Source organism: Castor canadensis, chromosome 16 (assembly GCF_047511655.1).
Source record: "Castor canadensis chromosome 16, mCasCan1.hap1v2, whole genome shotgun sequence".
Classification (NCBI taxonomy): Eukaryota; Metazoa; Chordata; class Mammalia; order Rodentia; family Castoridae; genus Castor; species Castor canadensis.
Genome location: NC_133401.1, coordinates 76,925,236 through 76,939,512, shown reverse-complemented (window position 1 = coordinate 76,939,512; position 14,277 = coordinate 76,925,236). Strand labels below are relative to the sequence as shown.

The 14,277-nt window shown below is 36.5% G+C and overlaps 1 protein-coding gene across 10 annotated transcripts in view; it reads left to right on the top strand.

The window, feature by feature from the left end:
- The window catches only part of Atp10b (ATPase phospholipid transporting 10B (putative)), a 316,710-nt gene that overhangs the window by 68,465 nt on the left and 233,968 nt on the right, over positions 1-14,277 (top strand). For 2 of the 10 annotated variants that reach the window (XM_074057700.1, XM_074057701.1), the window contains exon 1: positions 10,987-12,075. The exons of the other annotated variants lie outside the window; for them this stretch is intronic. The gene's annotated coding sequence lies outside the window, so the exon portion shown is untranslated. Of the gene's footprint in view, positions 1-10,986; positions 12,076-14,277 lie in introns of those variants that run through there. 10 annotated transcript variants of the gene reach the window in all.

Below are 14,277 nucleotides of genomic sequence, written 5' to 3'. Positions count from 1 at the left end.
CCATGAAAAGAATATGCAAGAACTCACCAGCTCCATCAAAAGACCAAACCTGGAATCATGAGCATTGAAGAAGAAGAGGTCCAAGCAAAAGGGGATTTGTAATATATTCAATAAAATAATAACAGAAAATTTCCCAAGTCTAGAGAAAGTTATGCCCATTCAGGTACAGGAAGCCTCCAGGACACCAAACAGACATGACCAAAATAGAACTTCCCCATGACATATTATCATTAAAACAACAAGCACAGAGAACATAGAAGAATACTGAAGGCTGTAAGAGAGAAAAAACAAATAACATATAAAGGTAAACCCATCAAAATCATAGAATATTTCATCCAACATCTGCACAATATAAATTCTTCTCAGCAGCCCATGGAATTTTATCCAAAATTGATCATATCTTAGGGCACAAAACAAGCCTCAGCAAATATAAAAAAACAGAAATAATCCCCTTCATTCTATCTAATCACAATGCATTAAAACTACAACTCAACAAAAACAGCAGAACAGTTGGAAGTTGAACAGCACATTGCTTAATGATTGCTGTCATCAATGAAATAAAAGAGGAAATCAAAAGCTTCCTGGAAGTTAATGAAAATGAAAACACGACATACCAGAACCTATGGGACACAACAAAGGCAGTTCTAAGAGGAAAGTTTATAGCCATGAGTGCATATATTGAAAGGACAAGAAGATTTCAAATAAACAACCTAATGCTACACCTCAAACTCCTAGAAAAACAAGAACAAGCAAAACCCAAAACAAGCACAAGGAGAGAAATAATAAAAATAAGGGCCAAAATTAATGAAATAGAAACAAAGAAAAAAAACATACAAAGAATCAATGAAAAAAAGCTGGTTCTTTGGAAAAAAAAATAAGCAAGATTTACAGACCCCTGGCAAATCTGACTAAAATGAAGAGAGGAAAAAACCCAAATCAGTAACATCAGAAATGCAAAAGGGGAGATAGCAAACACCATGGAAATTCAGGGAATCATCAGAGACTACTTTGAGAACCTATATTCAAATAAATTTGAAAATCTTGAAGAAATAGACAAGTTTCTAGATATTTTGACCATCCAAAATTTAACCAAGAGGATATTAACCACCTAAATAGATCTGTAACACAAAATTAAATTGAAGCAGTAATAGTCTCCCAAAAACAAAGTCCAGGACTGAATTCTATTAGACCTTTAAAAAAGAGCTAATACCAACTCTCCTTAAGCTTTTCTGTGACACAAAAAGGGAAGAAAAACTGCCTAACTCATTCTATGAAGCCAGTATTACACTCATCTCAAAACCAAAGACACCTCCAAAAAGGAGAACTAGAGGCCAATCTCCTTAATGAACATCAATGCAAAAATCCCCAATAAAATATTGGCAAATCAAATCCAACCACATATCAGAAAGATCATTCACCATGACCAGTTGGCTTCATCCCAGGGATGCAGGGGTGGTTCAACATACACAAATCTATAAATGTAATACAGCACATTAATAGAAACAAAGACAAAAACCACTTGATCCTCTCAATAGATGCAGAAAAAGTCTTTGATAAGATTCAACACCACTTCATGATAAAAGTTCTAAGAAAACTAGAAATAGAAGGAAAGTACCTCAACGTTATAAAGGCTATATATGACAAACCTATAACCAATACATAGTTAATGGAGAAAAACTGAAACCATTTCCCCTAAAATCAGGAATGAGGCAAGGGTCCCTACTCTCCCCATTTCTATTTAACATAGTCCTGGAATTCCTAGCCAGAGCACTAAGGCAAGAAGAAATAAGGAATACAAATAGGTAAAGAAACTGTCAAAACATCCCTATTTGTAGACGACGTGATCCTATACATCAAAGACCCAAAAAACTCTACCCAAAAACTCCTAGACACCATAAACAGCTTTAGCAATATGGCAGGATACAAAATCAACTTACAAAAATCATTACCTTTTCTGTACATCAACAATAAACAAATTGAGAAAAAATAGATGAAAATAATTCCTCAAAAAAAATCCGATACCTAGGGGTAAACATAACAATGGATGTGAATGACCTCTACAAGGATAACTATAAGCCTCTGAAGAAAGAAATAGAGGAAGGCTACAGAAGGTGGAGAGATCTTCCATGCTCATGGATTGGTAGAATCAACATAGTAAAAATGGCTATACTACCAAAACCAATCTACATGTTTAACACAATTCCCATAAGAATCCCAATGACATTCATCATAGAGATTGAAAAATCTACCCTAAAGTTCATTTGGAAACATAAAAGACTGTGAATAGCCAAAGCAATACTCAGTAAAAAGAGCAATGTTGGAGGTATCACAATACCTGACTTGAAAGTATATTACAGAGCTCTAGCAATAAAAACAGCATGGTACTGGCACAAAAACAGATATGAAGACCAGAATCCACACAGATATACCCACCTTATTTTTGACAAAGGCGCCAAAAACATATGATGGAAAATAGACAACCACTTTTTCCAGCAACATTTGTTGAAGAGGCTATCTGCCTGCAGAAAACTGAAACTAGATCCATATTTATCACCCTGTACTAGTATCAATTCAAAATAGATCAAGGACCTTAATATCAGACCCGAAACTCTGAAGCTAGTACAGAAAGAGCAGGGAATACACTGGAAGCAATAGGTATAGGCAAGGACTTTCTCAATAGAACCCCAGCAGTTCAGCTGCTAAGAGAAAGAATGGGACTTCATGAAATTAAAAAGCTTCTGTACAACAACAACAAAAAAAAAGTCTCTAAACTGAAGAGACCACCCACCAAGTGGGAGAAAGTATTTGCTAGCTATACATCAAAGGACTGATAACCAGAATATACAAGGAGCTCAAAAAACTAACCCCCCCAAAAAAATCAATGAACCAATAAAAGAAATGGGCAACTGAACCAAACAGAACTTTTTCAAAAGAAGAAATCCAAATGGCCAAAAAACGTGAAAAAATGCTCACCATCTCTGGTCATAAAGAAAATGCAAATCAAAACCACACTAAGATTCCACCTCAACCCTGTTAGAATAGCTAGCATCAAATAGACCACCAACATCAAGAGTTGATGAGGATGTGGGGAAAAAGGAACCCTCATACACCGCTGGTGAGAATGCAAGCTAGTACAACCACTGTGGAAAACAATGTGGAGGCTTTTTAAAAAACTAAACATAGATCTGCCAGATGATCCAGCAATTCCACTCCTGGGGATATACCCAAAGGAATGCAACTCAGGTTACTCCATAGGTACCTGCACACCCATGTTTATTGCGGCACTATTCACCATAGCCAAGTTATGGAAACAGCCAAGATTCCCCCCCCCACTCCGCTGACGAATGGATTAAGAAAATGTGGTATCTATACACAAGGGAATTCTACTCAGCCACAAAGAAGAATGAAATTTTGTCATTCGCAAGTAAATGGATGGAACTAGAGAACATCGTTTAAGCAAAGTCAGCCAGGCTCAGAAGGCCAAAAATCATATGTTCTCCCTCATATGCAGATTATAGACCCAAAACAAATGCAGTAATATTATTGGACATGGGTCACACGCTAAGGGGAGATCACATACAGGAGGAATAGGGAAAGGGAAGGAAACTCAAAACTTGAAAGTGTTTGATGTCCCCACTGCAGAGGAGTTAATATAGTAACCTTAAAATGACAGAGGTTAATATGGGAAGGTGACCAGGAAGTAGTGAAGAAGTTTGGTAGAGATGAATCAATTCAGGTTGGAACACACTTGTGCATGGAAGCAATGCTAGGATTCTCTCTGTATAGCTATTCTTAGCTCAACTAGCAAAAAACGCTTTTGTCTTATTATACTTATGTCTACTCTTCAACAAAATTGGAGAAGAGGGCAGGACAGGTTCTGCCTGGAAGAGAGGGAGTGGGGGGCAGAGGGTGGTGATGGGGGACAGGGGAGCGAGATGGCCCAAACAATGTATGCTCATATGAATAAAAAATAAAATCAGCCAATCTTTACCCATTAGGGACTTATCGCACCTATAATATAAACTGTTTTATATCAATCCAGATATTAGAGATTTTTTTTAATTCTCACTGATAGTTTTGAAAAATATGCTATCTATGTTAGGTATATAATGGATGTTATTTTTTTTTAAAAAATGAAAAAATCATTATCTTAAAATTTTCTAATTTCAAGTCTAATAAATTAAATATGGATGATATCCATACAAACAAAAACTTATTACGGTCCTAAATAATTTTGAAGAGTATGAAATAGCCCTGATTCTAAAAGGTGTGAGAACCATTATCCTATACAGATGGAATGATTATATTCTTAACAGCTCGTTAGTTCTCCCTACATTTTACATGAATCATTGTAAATGTCTTCTATGCACAACAAAGGCAATGTAAAAACTTGCCCATACTTTGTGAAATCAAAACTAATCCATTTCTTCTCAAGTGTTGATTAAAACAAATTACTATTCACAGAATCACAAGTTTTTTGTGACCAACTAATGACTTGATCTGACTCTATAAAACATCTGAGTCTTAGTTATAAATACTTTCTATTACTAGTATTCAGTATTTTTATTCTAAAGTTATTTTATGCAAATTCCAGGAAGTTATTCCAGTCAATAAAATTGAACAATAGTCAAAATAGTTCAGGATATTTTTATTCGTGTTTTATATTCTAAAAATATTCCTAGGAGAAAAATTGTGGTAGCTCTCTATCCCAGTAAGTGAAACAGCAAACATCACTTTCTTCTTTACTATTCAGCCACTTTTTGATTAGCTGAAAAAAAAATGATGAAAGTCATAAAAAGCCAATACTGCGATTAAAACAAAAATGGCCAAAAGATGGCACAAAATTGATTTGATGAAAATTAGGCACAATTGCATACTATATTCTGAAATACATAATTATGTAGCATCATCCTAATGAGTAAAACGAGTATCCTAAGGAGCATGAACACCACCTTTCAAGACAGAAGTTGAAAAGTGAGTTGCTATACAGACTAGGAAGATGATGTCACCTACTGAAACAGTCCATGTGGGGAATGAGAATTCTGCCCATTCAACAGCGAGTGGTGCGCTGATGGAATGGCCTAAGTGGTAAGAGTGCCTGCCCAGCAAGCACAAGTCCCTAAGTTCAAACCCCAGTATTGTCAAAAGTGAGTGCTTATTATTCAGTAACAGCCGACTATTGATTTATGGAAATGTGTTCCTACTGTTGGCAATTTTGGGCTTGTTCTATAGAAAATGAATCTGCGTTATCGTGAGAAATCCTCCAGTATTTAAATGCTCCCAATTACTCTAAAACTTAAGCCTGTGCAGCTTAAGAAAACTGTGTCTACAAAACGTTACTGCTATGTGACATCTGATTGAGGAATATTAAATATCATAGAAATTAAATGGCAAAGGACAAAGATGTTTACCATCCACTATGATAGTTTGACACTATTTTTTTTCTTCAGTTTACCCTGTCCACACTCATCAGTACTTTAGTATAAAGGTTCTATATTGTTATTTTGTTTTCACTTTCTAATATTTCAGAAATCAAATTCAGTTGTAGGGGCCTCGACTGAGACTTTATACTCCCTCAAATTGCTCACCTTTGAGTTTGCTCAGTGTCTATAGAGAAGAAGGCACACCTGGTTTGAGGAACAAAACACAGGACCTACCAAACTCACCTCATTTCCTCAGTGAATCCGTTCTGCAGTTATCCTCACCCATCACCTAAGGCATTTAGAAACACTTTTGACCAGCTTTTCAGCCTCAGCACCATTGACATTTTGAACCAGATAGTTCTTTGTTATGAGAGGATAAATTGTGCATTGAGGCTCAGCATCCCTGACCTGTATCTGCTGATGCCAGGATGACCTCCAAACCAGTTGTGACAACCACTGATCTGGAAGAATGTATATTGTATGACTCTCACCTCTTCCCTATCTGCATATACTGTATTATTCTTAGGTGTTCTGATAAAACTCATATGATTTTTCTAGAGAAGTTCCATGCCAGGGCCAACTGCTTCCTATCTATCCTCCTTGCCCCAAGGAACTAATTTTGTAGGTAATCTTGCAAATAACCAACTCCTCCTCATATTTTTGTTACATGTTCAATGCTGCATCCAACCTCTACTCATTAATCAAATGCCAGTGTTTGCAGGTGTATAGCCATCCAAAAAAGGCTTCAAGTTACTTTCCATTGTAAGCATTTAAAATATTCTGCTTCAACAATGACTAAGCCCTTACCTTTCTCATGACTAGAATTAAGACAAATCAGCATTGCCTTACCAAAGTGACCATAAAAAGATTTTCCACAGAACTTATTCTATTGCAGTTCAGTTTAAAAATTTGGCCATTTTAGGAGTGAAAGCAATACTAAAGTTTACTAGAAAAAGAATCTGCTTTCATGGGGTTGTCTGAGAAATTCCTACCCTGATGTCCACACTATAGGACTGAGGTCACATGATGTTAGACAATATACAATAAGTATCATGTCCCCTAAAGAAAAAAATTTGACCATTTTAAAAGTTTCCCTTCCCTTTATTAGACATAAATCATTTGTTCTCTCAATTCTTATAATAAATAAGATTTCTTTAAATTCTATACATTTGTCTTGTTTTTTAATGTCCAGCAATTCTTTCTTTCCTTTTTTGTTACTTATAACCTGTCATTTGGATTTCTATATTTTAATTTTTGTTTTTCCGTATTTACACTTAAATGTTCAGGGCTCAACTTTTCTGAGATCCCTCCCATGCAGGGGCTTTTCTTTCTTCCTCTCTGCTTAATAAACCTCTGCTCTTTCTCTTAAAAAATAAAAAGTTCATATTGTTTCAGAATAGTAGCAAAAAGGTCATATAAGGCAAAAGATGCAGATAAATATATATTGTTTATTTCCTAATTCTAAAAAGATATCTTTTACAAGCTGGGGGCATGGCTCAAATGGTGAAACATCTGCTTGGCAACCACAAGACCCTGAGTTTAATCCCCACAAGTGCCAAAAAAAGTATCTTTTAATATGTTACTGTTTTAATTAACTTGCTGAGATTTAGGTTTTTTTCACTAATGCTTTCTACATTTGTTTAATTTACATAAAAATAATCCAGTGAACTTACCCCAAATAATCAAGAATTGTTTTTCATTTCTTGAGCTAAATTATTCTTAGATATATAGAAGTCAAGGACTCTGGGCAATTGAAAACCCTTGGGAAAATATTTGACTGAACACACTCTGAGCACAAAAAACGTGTCTAAAACAAGAAATCAAATGGCTTTTAAATGTTTCCTTTTTTAGAAAGGAAAACAATGCACTTTATTAAAATGAATGAAACATTAAGAGAGATAAAAATAAAAGCTAACAAGCTATTCTGCTGATCTGCAATAAGAAGAAGTTGCCTCATAGACTGTATCTCACTGTGCTCATGCAAATATCCAACCACACAAAGACACAAACCAGGCTTTTATTATAAAAATGAAGTTTCTGTCAGCAACATACTCCAACACCTGCAAGTTAATAAGTACATCAACGATAATAATAAAGTGATTTTCCCTCCATCACTCTTATTCATCCTAGTTCTGAAAAAAAATCTAGTTAATATGATAAGGCAAGAGAAAAGAGGCTTGTATTTCAAAACAGAAGAAATAAAGTTTCCCTACTTTCAAGTGACATGATTAGCTATAGAAAATCCAAGGAATCTCCTAATACATGTGGCTAGAACTGGTATGTAAGTTCATCAAGATCGCCAAACAGAAGGTACACACAATTCCATCGTGTTTCTATATTAGCAAGGAGCACGAGCACATGAAGCAAAACATATTTAGGATTTGTGTGCTGAAAAACTATCCAAAGCAGATGCAAGAAACTGAAAAAGACCTAAATAGACAAAGGGATATACCATGTTCATAGACTGGAAGATTCAACAAATTATAATGTTGATTATCCTCAAGCTGGTGTACAGGTTTAATGCAATTGCTATAAAAATCCAGAAAGAATTTTTTGTACATCTAGACAAGATTATTTCACAACTTACATGTGAATTCAAGTAAATTAGAATAGCTTAAACAACTCTGAGAAATAATAAAATAGAATGAATTCGTGTCAACTGATTTTTGATAAAGTGACAACAGCAATTCAGTGGAGGAAGGATAGTTGCAACACAAGTGGTGCTAGGACAACCAAAAATCTAAATAAACTTTTACTAAACCTTATAAAAATAGCTCAAAATGTATCACAGACTTAAATGTAACATGCAAAAGTACAAACCTTTTAGAAATAACATAGGCAGAATCTTGAAGACCTAGATATAGGCAAACAGTTCTCATATTTAACACCAAAATTATAAACCGTAAAAAGAAATGTTGATTAAAACTTTCTCTACAATATTGGTATAAGAGAATCTTTTGATCTATGTAACTTCAAGAGGATGGAAAGACAAGCTACAAATAGTAAATATTTGCAAGCCACCTATCCATCAAAGGACTCTTATCTAGAATACACAAAAATCACTCAAAACTTAAAAATTTAAAAAAATCAGAAAAACCATCAAGTTATCAAGGAGGAGCTGGGTGCCCATGGTACTAACTTCTTAGGAGGTTGAGATTGGGAGGATTGTGGTTTGAGTCCAGGCTGAGCAAATGGTTCTCAAGACACCATCTTCAAAATAACCAGAGCGTAATGGACTGGGGTATGGCTGAAGCAGTACAGTGTGTACTTTGGAAGTCTGAGGCCCTGAGTTCAAACCCAGTCCCACCAAATTACCAAAGGTAAAAGATCTTAAACATTTCATTTTAATGGGTATTTAAAAGGGGGATCAGCACATGAAAGAACAGTCAGTACAATTTGACCATTTCTATCAGGTAGTTAAACCATAATAAGGCATCGCAGTACACCTATCAGAATAACTAAAAAAGTAAATGTTGGTGAAGACATGGAGAACCTGAACCTCATAGGCTGCTGGTAGGAAGAGTCTAACAGTTTCTTTAAAAAACTAATCCTGCAAATATGATACAATCCAAGAGTTGAACTCCTGAGCAGTTTTCCCAGGGCAAAAAACCTGTAGACAAATGTTATAACAACTTCATCCATTTTTTAAGTGGTGGCTTTATCAAGATATAAATCACATATACAGTCCCACCATTGAAAGTGTACAATCCTATGGCTTTTGGCTTATTTATTTATAGTGAGATGGGGTCTCACTGTATAGTCCAGGGTAGCCTCAAACTCATTCTGTAGCCTAGGCTGGCCTTGAACTCATGGTCCTCCTATTTCAGCCTCCCCATTGCTAGTGTGCACCACCATGCCTGGCAAAGCTGGAAATAATCCAGATGTCCTCCAAAGGTGAATAGTAACAATCCTACATCCTAGGTAGGTGAGAATACATATTTAGTTATGTAAATACTCTTTCCTTCACTCCCATTTCCTCCCCTATGAAATGAGAATAATTATGCTATGGTAAAGTATGAAATGAATATGTAGAACGCTTAACATAGTTCTTGGCACAAGGGCAGTAATAATTATAACAGTTGCCACTGTTAAAATTAGCACAGTTTGCAGAAAGTAACTAGTCTGAAGCTTATGATATGTTCATCATACTTGTGTGGTACTGGTGGTGGGGGATGGGAGTAAAAGCTTCTGTCAATAACTGTTTCTTTAGCAAGTTTGTGTTGCAAGAATACAAAAGCTTACAGCACACTGTCCATCAAACAGAAATGAATGCATGATGTAATCAATGACATATGCAAATACATGCAAAATGTTAAATTTACTTAAGTATAAAAAAAAAAGTTGGTTTCTGGAAATGGGGGCTATAACAAAGGCCTGTGACGTGATCTTTTAATATGATTTATTAGGGAATTCCAGCAGCCAAACGAGAGAAACATGGCTTCTCTCACAAAGACTGAATATAGCATTTATTATTTGTGACTAGAGTCTAATTAGGCAGTAGCATATACTTTCAATTTCATGATCAAATTTATTAATATTTGTAATTTCTGGGCACTATGGGAAAAGGACATATAGTAGGAAGAGTCTATATACATTGGTTGTCATGACAGCCCAAGTGTTGCTCTAAATGCATGTGTCCCAAATGTGCATGCACCTCTCTATTTACTAGGAAAGTGGCAGTAAGGAGATGTGTTCTGTGGTCCCATATTTGCTACCGCCTTCCTGTGTGTTCTTCAGTAGGCATAACCACCTCTCTGAGCTTGTGCAAGAAATCAGCATGAAGTGACATCAAACTGCCTCATGTGCCAACATTCAACAATTTAACCACATCTGTGATTCCACATGACATTTGTGCTAAGAAACCAGGAGACTCTGAGTAAAGGGAAGGAAAGGAGCAGGAGCTTGAAAGCACTCATCTTTAGCAGATGGAGAACTTAAAAATAATGAATTTCTTTTTTAAAAAATTCTAAACTATCACAATTGTTAGGCAAATTTCATGCTCTTAAAATTTTCTGACTTGAAGAGAGGAGATGAACCAATTTGGGTTATAGTACATATATACATGGAAATGTCACAAGAAAACTCCCTACTTAACTATCTTAAACAATAATATCATTTTTTTTTAACAAAACCAGAAAAGGAGGGCAGAACAGGTCCTGTCTGGGAGGGAGGAGGAGGTGGGGAAAGGGTGTAGGAGGTGAATATAGTACAAATACCATGTACACATGTATGTAAATGGCAACATGAGACCTATTGAAACTATTCCAGGAATGGGGGTAGTGGATAAAGGAGAATTATCAATAGGGTGAAATCAAGTATAATATATTTGCTATTTTGTAAGAATTTTTGTAAATGCAACAATGTGCTCCCACCACAATAAAAATTATATATATTTATATATGTTATATATTCAGATGAAATTGTTTTTTAAATAATGAGAATAGGCAAAATAAAACAAATTTCTACTTGTGTCTTATACCTATAGTTCTTTGGATTTTAGATATTGTTGTGGGTGTTTCTTCCCTTTGTAAAATGTTCTTATATCCATGTTTCTTCTTTGTAGTCTGAAAAGATCTGTAGATCTAAGTATTACATATATATAAATTCACAATTACCCTAGCAATCAGTCAAGACTTTAAGGTTTTCATGAAGTTAGATATATGCTCATTTCTTTCTACCTCTTTCCATCCCCAAGCTTGGTAATATTCCCCTTTTGTTACCCTCAAAAGAGGCTTGTTGCTTATTCTACCTCGTCTTTCATTTATGGACCCACCAATAACAATCCATCAGTACAAAAACTGGCTCATTACCTCAGTTAGTTGAGTTACAGGTAACTCAGTAAAAGGATTATACATGAATCAAAGCTATCAATAAAACCATAAACAATCCTGATAGTTTTATATGTTGTAAGCATCCCCACAGTCAGTAAGTATGATATATCGGTCCCACTTTTCTTATTTTGTATAATCAAATAGTAATCAATAAGAACTGTGACTATGGAAAAATGGGATTTCAGAAGCTTTGAGAGCAAATCCATCACCAGCACACAAATAAAAGTTACTGCAGACTCTTTCCTTAAGAGCCCTTGAAACCCAGCAACTGAATTCTATTCCAGGCCTCCAATGAGAACCACAAGATTATAATTGTCTCTCACTTAATTACATGAATTGCAGAATGTAAATGGACAAAGTCATTTTTGTGCTATGCACATAGAATAAAATCACTTACAAATTTTGATACTTCTATCTCATTGATTGATAGAAAGTAGAAATTAATGCAAGAAACATGTCTGACTGGTACTATGCCAGGCTACAGCCAAGCCAAGAACACTCCCTTCACTGTTCTGAGCCTGAGCCCCACACTCACAGGCTTGCTATTCTTCTCCTTCATGCCTGGGCCTAGTGAGGCAGCTTTTTTTTTTTGCATTTTCTTTCATTGGTTACAGTGATTTCTTTCCTGTGTCTCCTTTTCTCTGAGTTTCTGAGTGACTGTTACCTTAAGGCCTTGCTTTGACATAATCAGAGAAATGAAAAATGCTATAGAAAGAGAAATATTTCAGTCACGCTGTACAAGAGAAACCAGGCCACTTTCAAGAGCTGATTTCTTTAACTTATAATGGAGCCTGCTCAGTAGGAACACCGGCTTGGCTGGGGTAAGTGAATGCATCCGTGCTCTACCGATATAATGGAGGGGGAAATAATCGTCTCTTGTGATCACTGATTCTAACTTCTGAATCAGGCCCAGGATAAAACTACTTTCATTTGCATTGCTGGGTGCTAGGTCCACATTCCTTTTCTAACAGTGTTGGATTTTTCTCCAAGTGATTTCATTATGATAAGCTGATGACAAATGTTACTTCCATAAGCCACAGAGCCTGGAGGCTGAATGCACCTGAGTGCATTTTATGATAAATAATAGATCCTGCATTCATCCAGAGCAGTCTGAGGAAGCAGATGGAGTGAGTTAGTGCCTTGTTCTCGGAGCAAAAAGAAACTACACCTCTGAGGAAAAGAATGAGATCACTGTATGGCCTCCCAATTTCATTGGGAAACAGTGGTGCTGGCACATTGCAGAGGTTTTCAAGTGATAGGTGGGAACTTTGGCTTTTCTTTGAGTTCAAAAGAGAAAACTGATGCTTAAAGAAAAGTGTGTTTATTCTGTGAATGTTAGCTGCTCACCAACCCCCACCCCACAAAAAAAAAGCTTCATGCATGTAGGTAGGTCTACGGTGTACACTTTTGGTACAATCCAACATCGGCACACTATTGAGGCTGGGGTAAAATCATCTACAACCCCAAGGTGAAAGTCAACTTAAAAAACAAAATCCCTGCATGCCTAGTTGGTCAGCCTACAGAGATGCATGTGCCTGGTAGAGTTCATTTTTCCTCTGATTTTGCTAAGCCTTCTGGTCAAGGTAGCCAGAGGGAAGAGCTTGACCTCCAGTAGCCAATCTGATGCTCTGTTCCTTTCTTCTCCCACGGTCCCTCTGTGTTTCCAGAATGTGCACCGGAGAGGGAGAAGGGTTATTTTAACACATGCACTGTTATTTTAAGCCATGAATCAGGCAAATCATAGATGTTTTCTTTCCAGATGTTAGTATGATTACTGCTAATAAACTACTGAGTTTGTCATTTCACTGCCATTGATGGATTTTCAATAATGCATCAAATTATTCTTTTCTTCAAGTCTGTATGTAATAAAGTCGTTCTACCTTGGAGGGTTCAGGCTCTCTCCTTGGGTCTTCACCATGTATTTCCTGAAGAATGTAGCAGGGTAACTTCACATGTGGGTGGGTTAATATCTTTTCAGTGAAGGTTGAAACTCACATGCTGAGTCTGCAAGCAAACCATTGTCCTCAGAGAAAGGCGTTATCTTTTGGGGCAAATGGTGCCAATAGATTCATTTGAAAGAGGCTGCCATTCTCAGAGGAATGAAGCTTTGGGGAGCGGAGGGAGTTTAGTCCTGCTGCCTGGTGAAATCAAACATGGAGAAAAGATGTCTTTTTTTGAGTTAAAAGACCAGAGCCCAAGGCTTCTCTCAATCCAGTATTGGTTCTTCTACCTACTCATTCTCCACATGGCTCCTACCATATCAGAAGGGGAAAAAGAAATCCATTACTGAGAGCAAACAAAGGCGGGTTGGATTTTCTGAGACTGGTTCTCCCCACTTACCTACTCTCTGAGAAGTAAACCTTAGCCAGACGTTCTTTAATCCTGGTTTGAATTTAGATCTGTCTTTGTTGATCAAATAGTACTCCTTTCTCCTTTTCCAGTGATTTTTGTTTTAAAATTAGCTTCTGAAAACTTAAAGTTTCTGGAGCTGTTGCTGCTTCTCACTAGTCCTTTGTAGATGCGTTTTTATTAAGTGATTGAGCAAATCATTTAATAAATAACAATAGCAGTGGTGTCACTTAGTAGGAAAAAAAGACACTAGAATCAAAGGGACTTGAATCCCACTTTCTACTTCTTAGTAATTGTGTGACCTTGAACAAACTACTCAGTTTCTCAAATTCTGACATTGAGGAGCCAGGCATGGTGACATAATCCCAGCTACTCAGGAGGCCTGGATAGGAGGATCACAGTCTGAAGCTGACCCTAAGCAAAAAGCACAAGACCCTATCTGATATATAACTAAAGTTTAGGACGGCTGGGAGCCCGGCTCAGAGACCATTAGTTCAAACCCCAGTACTGCCTAAATAAATGAACAGATAGACATTCACCTTTTCCATATTGAGAGAGCATGAGAGCAAGACCAAGCATGACCACCTAAGAATGCAGCAGGGTAACTAAGCTGCAATGACTGGCTTGCAGAGGCCCTTCTTATTTTTACCATTAAATGAGGAGGAGTATTTTCT